Raw genomic sequence first — 8,471 nt, 5'->3', positions numbered from 1 at the left:
AGAATGGCTGGAGAAGAAATCTCCCACCCCCAGCTCATTCTAGAAATCAATTTTATCCCAGTGTGTGAGGGGAAAGCCAGGACTCCCTCATACCAAGGGAAAAACCCAGAAGGCAAGACAGAACAATATCTAAAGGCCAGTTTCAATTTTCCTCATCTTTTATAGTATAACCTTCCAACCCCCTCAATAGCCCTTCCCCCCTCCAAAAGGCCATTATTTTAAGTTGAGACATATCAAGCTAACCAGAGCCCAGGTAAAGGCCAGGGTCTGCCTTCTGACTCATTCTTAGGAAACTAAAGCTCCTAGGTTTGGAGGAGCTGCTGGAAGCTGGTTGGTGCTTTTATAGGTTCCCCCCCCACACAAAAAAAGGGGGTGCAAGGGAAAATTTTTGTATTGGTAGAATTAAGAAAAAGCAAAAATTTATTGTATATGGGTTTTCTAACAAGAACAGAAAGTCAAGATATACCACAGATGGAGAAGTTAATGTCCTCTGTCCTAGAATTATGTCATTACTCAAGACCAGAGGAATCAGAAAAACCCATAATGCTCTGACTTAGCTGCCTGCATATGCATAACACTTACTATGCTGAGGCAACTCAGGGGAATAACAAAGACTTTACTTGGAAAGACTGAGGCTAAATAAAGGAAAGTGAGGGATTTTACTGGCAATTCTTGTAGACCAAGCAGAAATTGTAGAGGCAGGATAGATAGACTGGCAAGAATGGGAAGGGGGGAATCAAGTTGCATAAGTCTTGGGTTCAAAAGGCTTTTTTTCAAGATATGAAGCACTGTTCTTTCCTATTCCCCAATTCCTGAGGTCTTTTTTTTCCCCAAACATTTATTAATAATCATTTTTAACATGGTTACACGATTCATGCTCCTACTTTCCCCTTCACCCCCCGCACTCCTTCCTCCCATGGCCGATGCACATTTCCACTAGTTTTGTCATGTGTCCTTGAACAAGACCAATTTCCAAATTGTTGGTAGTTGCATTGGTGTGGTAGTTTCGAGTCCACACCCTCAATCATGTCCACCCCGACCCATGCGTTCAAGCAGTTGTTTTTCTTATATGTTTCCTCTCCTGCAGTCCTTCCTCTGAACCTGAGGTCTTTTTCTGAGGGATATGGGGGAGATAAGAAGATCCAAGTGACTTTTACACACACACACACCCTCTCTCTCTCTCTGCTTGAATTTATCTCCCTAGGTCAAAGCCAGTTCCAGGAACAACCCTATTGCCTTAGTTGCTAGAACTGCATTGTAGAATCTGTGGAGTAGGAAAGAGCTTCCGACAGTTTGTGGTATCTCCTGGCTTCCCACTCTGGGGGCAGTTCTCTTTGTTCTCCAGCCCAGTAGATTGTCCTGAGACTTTCTTGAAATAGCAGAGTCGACATACAGAGTGATATTTATCAGCACCACCGATCACTTCAACCTCTTTCTCAATCCCCAGTCTCTTGGTATAAGCAGCTTCCTGGAAGCATTCCATGCACACTGCTGTTAGTTTCACCACACTCTCTGCCAGTGGCACCAAGTTCAGGATATTCCCAAATGCCTTCCTCTGAAAGGTCCCATCCAGTGCAGCTACAATTACTGTCTTCCCAGCATTTGCCATGGTCTCACTGAATTCCACAATATCTGGGAAAAACTGTCCCTCATCAATTCCAATGACAGTCACAGCCAGAGCATTCTGTGCCACATCCCGAAGCAAGCAGGCTGGCAGTGCTTCCATAGTGTTCCGGTCATATGTGGAGAAACTTTTGCTGTATCGAGTGTCTTTGGCATACTTGATCACGAGGCACTTATACTGGGCAATCTGGAATCGTCGGACTCTACGCATGAGTTCTGTGCTTTTCCCGGAGAACATAGGTCCCAGGATCACCTGGATTTGCCCCAGACTTTGCTGGGGGAGCCGGGTAGCACGGTGGGAAGATTAACGCAGCTCATTCTGAGTCCAGAGTGAGCAAAGAAGTAGTGCTCCTAAGTCAGTTCAGCTGCTCTCCCCTCTTCTCCTCATTTTTAAATTCCTCAGACTCAAAGAAACCTCATTTCTATTACTGTTATGGGTGGCTCTAATTTACCTTTTCTCTGTCCAAGCAACTCCTTTCTGTTTTATATCAAACTCCCTCAGATCAAAAAAATAACAAAAATTGATTCATTTATGAAGGAAAATTAGTTTTAGTCCATGGAATAATTAAACCTTTAACCGTCTAGTCCCTTAGAACTTTTTTGTCCCTAGATATTTGTGTTCTTTCTTTTGCCTTTGACCAATATGAAAAATGTATTATTATTATTATTATTATTATTATTATTAATTTAGCAAGAAGCATTCCTATCTCTAGAAGTATGAGACCACTGATTTCATTGCCTAGGCTTATTGACTTTTCCCCTAGTATTTCTTGTTCTATATTTGAAGGTTTTTTCCCCTGAATACCCTGTTCACATCTAGCTGAAGTGGTAACATTCTTCTTCTTTCTTCTTTCTTCTTTCTTCTTTCTTCTTTCTTCTTTCTTCTTTCTTCTTTCTTCTTTCTTCTTCCTTCTTCNCTTCTTCTTCTTCTTCTTCTTCTTCTTCTTCTTCTTCCTCCTCTTCCTCCTCTTCTTCCTCCTCCTCCTCCTCCTCCTCCTCCTCCTCCTCCTCTCTTGCTCACTCTCGCTCTCTCTCCCTCTCCTTGTCTCTGTCTCTTTCTCTCTATCTTTTGTAATTACCCTTGTGATGATTAGAGACAACTTTTCAGAATATTATTTTGATGGGTAGGAGGGATGTACCATGACTTCCAATGCTTTTTGGTATATCAGATTCCAGTTTCTTTAATTTCCTGTATATGAGAAATACTCCTATGATAGTAAACATAATTTTCTTTGATTGACAAATCTTTTTTTATGATTGTTTTCAATATTTGTTAACATGGACATATAAAAAGTTTAGCCAATACATTCCTTTCTTTCCTCTTCTTTCTTTTTTATAACTCTTATCTTTTGTCTGAGATTCAATGCCAAGTATTAGTTCCAAGGCAGAAGAGTGATCAGGACTAGGCAATGGGAGTCAAGTTACTTGCTCAGGTCACAAGCCAGGAAGTGTCAGAAGCCTGATTTGAACCGCCAGGCTCTTTATCCACTGAGCTACGTAGTTGCCTCCAAGCCAATACATCTCTTGGTGATTTAAATTTAGGTTTTATCTCAGTGGAATGCTAGCCTTGTGTCATAGCATTATATATTTTGAATTAGAAGAGGCCTTAGATGTCAGATAGTATTGTTTATTTATTTTGTAGTTGAGAAAATTGGGACAAAATATTTAGCCCAGGTAAAAAAAGAGAAGAGAATGGATTTAAATCAAAGTTTTCATATTCCAAATCATACAACCCTCCTACAACTCTGAGAAATCCATCAATTTGTTCTTTGCCCTCTATCTCTAATACTAACATGTCATAACATGCTGTAATAATTTTTATATCAAAATGTTCTTTGCTCTACAAGTTAGTCCATGGTTACAATTACAAATTAAATTTTAATAGAAGATTAAAGTAAATATTTTCCTTATTTTTAGAGTATTTTTTTCAAAATTAGGTACCAGTGATACCTTCCCCTTCTATCTGTACCCCACATTATTTCCTGTGAAATGTTTGCTCTTGTTTTATGTGGATTTAGTTTTTTCTACAACCAATTAGCCCCAGGTAACAAAGATCTTCTATATATCTTTTGAAGTATTGGAGACCTGGTTCATAATATCCTTTGTGTTTATAATATCAATTTTTTTTCACAACAATCTCAAGAGGTAGATAGTGAAATTATCTCAGTTACATGAGATACTGAGATTCAAAGAGAGACTAATTTCTTCAAGATCACATAGCCAAAGCCAGGCCTCAAACCTAGGTCCTTTGACTCTAAGCTGAGTGTTTTAAAAATATATTATGCAATCTCACTGAATTTTTGTAAGTTTATATAGTGATTTTTCAGTCATTTCTTCCATATTTTAGGTCAAACAATAAGAAAGGAACCAGAATTTCACTAACAAGTTTTATGGTTTTTTTAAATGCATCTTTAAAAACAATAAAAATAAAAAAAAAAAAAACATGAAAATGTGAGTTGTTTTCCTCTGCTCACTTTTCCTAATGTCAGACATGAAGAGAAAACGGCTGCTGCTGAGCCATCTTTGAATTATAGCCTGCGATACAGAACTCTGGCATATGAATTACCCACATGCCAATAGTAAGAATCAGATGTGCTTTTATCTGTTATGGGAGCCTTTTAATAATTATTTTTCCTTTCCATCTCCCATGATGAAAGAAAACTTTTTTAATTTGAATAGTAAAATAGGAATGACAAATGAAGACAAATTCATAATCCTGTGTTGCTTAAAAAAAAAAAATCCAGATTCCTTTCTTGTCTATCCACAAGAGTAATCATTTCCCTAAAAGCCTACAAAACCACCTCAGAAACCAAATAGCCCAAAGAATGTGTAATTCATGTATCTGTATAACTGTCTCAGAGGCCAAGTTAATAGTTTCATCTCTGAAGAGGGGGGCAGTTTTTGCCTTACCTGGTTATGCTATGTATTATTGCTGGATCTAATGCTCCATGCTCCTTTTAGGGAGAGAGGAGAGGAGAATATGGTTAGCTTCCCTCATGAAGGTTTAGATTTTGCATTTCTCATAATGGACCTCATTGAATTAAAATGTGCCACAGGATAATGGGGAGCTTAGGCTTCAAAAGTACCCTTCTTTATTTCATTAGGCTTAATTCAGGAAATCAAAGAAGACCATAAGACAAACAGTCTCATTATCAGAGCGTTCTTCTTGATTTTGAGCATACCAGGGGAAGAATGCTTGATCCAACAACTTCAAAAGCTCAAGCCAGTTGGGCTTAGTTGATTGGCCATAAGACTCTCTTTCTATTTTTTCCCCCTCCTTACAAATGGAAGGGTTTAACTTCATTTTTTTTCCTCCCCCTGGGTTGTACAAATGCCATCCCCTTTTGTGCTTTGAGTCTGTTATTGCATCTGCGTTTTATGAAAATCTCATATTTTGGGTTCAGCAGATGGACTCATTTGAATCAGGATTGCTGACAAGAGTCTTTCCAAATTCTGTTATTTACAAGCCTAAAGCAGTAGGCTTGCTCCAGGGTCCTCCGGGACAAGGAACCGGAGCTCTATACCTATTGTGATCAGGTCTCATTCTCTACCATCTCAGGGCAGATTGACTGTCCCCTCTTAAAGAAAGAGGGGCTTTTCCATGCACAGAGAAAGCTCATGTAAACAAGCTCATTGAATGACTGACCTAAATTCCTCAGCTGTGCAACACATAGTTTATGAAATTTGCTTTTAATTTTCAAATGAAAAAGAGTTTGACCGACAGTCAATGTCCCAAAATGTCAGGCAAAAAAAGGTTTTCATGACCCTGCCTGCGTAGAATGAACATCATATTCTTCAAATGCTTTTAAGGGATTCTTACCAAAAATGGAAAAATATTGAGGAGGAAAAAAAGGAATTCTAGATATTATTATCCTATTTATTTGTAGAATCTCTAATTAAGTATCTGGCAAAGAGTGTCTAGATGACAATCTGCTGTTGAAAAACAAAAATATAGGATAGAAGTCTCTATCTCTTCCCTTCTTCATTATAAGGATGTCATTCTTATCCTCAGGTCCAAATTCTTGAAACCCTTCAAGTTGAAAAGGATTATAAGTGTGTTTGGGGAATGCTCTGATGGGTGTGGGAGGGATGTAGGGAAGATAATTGGGAAGGGATGAGAAAAGGAGGAACATTTGTTTGCCCCTTATGAAATAACTTAGAAGTAAACTAGAAAAAGAAAAGGTGTTTAGGGTCTTTTTGACAGATTGATTTTTTTTTCCTGTTCTGTGGAAGAAAGACATTAAGAATATGAAATCAATAAGCCAACAAGCTTTATCAAACTCTTAAAATATGTCAGGCACTCTGCTGGGGATACAAAGAAAGAAAAAAGCAAATAAATTATACCTGCTTTCTAGGAGCTTCCAATCTAATGGGAATATGAACAACTATGTAAAATAAGATATAAAAGGAAACATTGGAGATAATCTCTGAAGGAAGATACCAGAATAAAGGATAGGCGACAATCAAACATCATTCTAACCATAATTTTGTTTGGCTTCACTTCTGAGATGAAAAAGGAAGAGAGGAAAACAGCAACAGTTTACAGATGGACAAAGTGATTAACAAAAAAAAGTAAGATATTCCTTTGCTACTCATCTTACTATTAATTAAAGACAAGCAAGCAAATGAAGGATCTATTGCTTTAAAAAAAATTACATGACATTTCATTCTTTCCTTCCATTAGTAAGCCTTAGGGCTTGACTTGGAATCTTCACTCTCTGATTTGTTATTTAACACAACTCATTTGATCTTGATTCTAATTTTTTTTTAATATTCTTGAACAGTACTGATTTCTGTTTCCTTCATAATTCCATTTGTCAGTGTGTCCATTACTTGGATAAAGTATTCCACTGTCTATTCTAAGCCATTCATTTTCTTTCTAAGTTCTCTTATTTCATCCGTGATCTCTTGTATTGACTCTATCTATTCTTGGAATCTTTGTGGCCAATCCAACCCCTCAACCCCTAGGTTCTACTTATATTTATTGTGGAAAGATTTTTTTTTCTTCTGTGATTTTTTTCTTGGGATATTCTTGACCAATACAGTTTCTTTGCTACCTACTTTAGAATACTAGAAAGGAAAAAAGAAGTGTCCTTCCCTTTTCTAGGGTTTAAAAAAAGAAGAAGAAGAAGAAGAAGAAGAAGCAACTGGAAAGAGTATGGTTGGGTCCTATAAAGTTTGGTTTTGAATTTGTGCTATTTATTAACTGAGACATTCAGTAAGCTACTTTATCTTTCTTGGCTTTGGTTTCTTCATCTGTAGAAGAATAAAATAAAACCTGAACAACCTAACTAATAAGAGTATTCTAAGGATAAAATGAGATTATATATCTAGATTGTTTACAAAACAACAAATTCACATAAATTCCAGCTGCTATTTAAAAATGACAAGAACACTAATAATTATGATAATAGGCAATATAAGGAAACAGACAAGGAAATAAGAGAACAAAGGAAAAACATACTGAAGCTTCAACTATGAATTTTACCCATTCATTATCTACTTCTAGATATATATATATAGATAGATAGACAAGACTTGGTCATTCTTTAGTTCCTCCTCTTTTGACATCAGTTCCCTCTTTCTTCCATGTCTTACACATAGGATAGATTGGGCCAATCTTGGCTATGCTGAATATTGAATTCTAGTTCTAGGTTTCTGATCAGTGGATTGAGTTTGGCATAGCTAGTAAGTATTTCAGTCTTAGAATCCCTGTTTACTACCTATGTTTGTCAGATCCAGGAGATTATTATTTTTCTAGTATTTTTTTAGTATTCTTTTTCTCACCAGTATGCCCAGGGACACCTGAAGTCAGGGAAATTCATCTTCTGGAGTTCAAATTTGACTCAGACACTTACTAGATGGATAATATCTAGGCAAGTCACTTCACCCTGTTTCCTCAACTATAAAATAAGCTGGAGAAAGAAATGGCAAGCCATTCTAGTATGTTTGTGAGAAAACCCAAAATGGGGACAAGAAGAGTCTGAAACCTCAGTACCACAATAAATTCCCCATAACAGCCTCTTCATTATAGGTCTACAAATATATGTGTATATATAATAATTATATTTGGTTTTACATATAAAAATATATAATTCTTATACATTAGATAGTAATAGCAGCTACCTCACAGTGTTACATATATAATATATAAATATACACAGCTTAATATTTATACAGTAGATAATAGCACCTACCTCACAGTGTTTTTATATATATGTATATATAATATTTACATGGTATGCATATACAAACACATATGCTCTATATACTAGATAATAATGGCATCTTCTTAATAGGGTTATAAATATATATATATATAACATATGTATAATATATATTTATATAATAGATAACTGCTTCTACTTAACAGATTTATAAACATATGTAAAGCTCTCTGCAAACTTTAGTTATTTAAATGCTAGTAATGAAGAAACTTAAGATCAAAAAAGCTAAATGGAGGATCACCTTCAATACAATACACATACACACTTACTATATATGATCTTCTCGTATTAGAATGTAAGTTTCTTGAAAGCAGGGACTATCTTGCTTTCCTATACCTATCCTCAATGCTTAGCACCCTGTCTGGCAAAATGAGTCTTTAATAAGTGTTTTTTGCATCCATTCATTCTATGCTATTTTGTTTTCATCTTATCCTTCCTCTCTCCCTGCAAATGTGCGGGTGATTGTAATCATTTCCCCACAGCCATATTTAGTAACAATTCTGTCTCTGTGTTGCATTGGCTAGTTTGTATTCATCCTCTGAACTCCTATTCAGAATTGCTTGCTGAGTCCTGGTACATAGTCCAAGCAGCTAATTCTTTTCACCAGGATAGGTTTAACAG

General features: G+C 36.5%; 1 pseudogene; it reads right to left on the bottom strand.

The window, feature by feature from the left end:
• Nucleotides 1-1,237: 1,237 nt before the first annotated feature.
• Nucleotides 1,238-1,941, bottom strand: LOC123252181 (annotated as a pseudogene).
• Nucleotides 1,942-8,471: the final 6,530 nt, after the last annotated feature.

Source organism: Gracilinanus agilis, chromosome 6 (assembly GCF_016433145.1).
Source record: "Gracilinanus agilis isolate LMUSP501 chromosome 6, AgileGrace, whole genome shotgun sequence".
In the NCBI taxonomy this organism is placed as follows: Eukaryota; Metazoa; Chordata; class Mammalia; order Didelphimorphia; family Didelphidae; genus Gracilinanus; species Gracilinanus agilis.
This window is presented reverse-complemented; position numbering and strand designations above follow the sequence as displayed.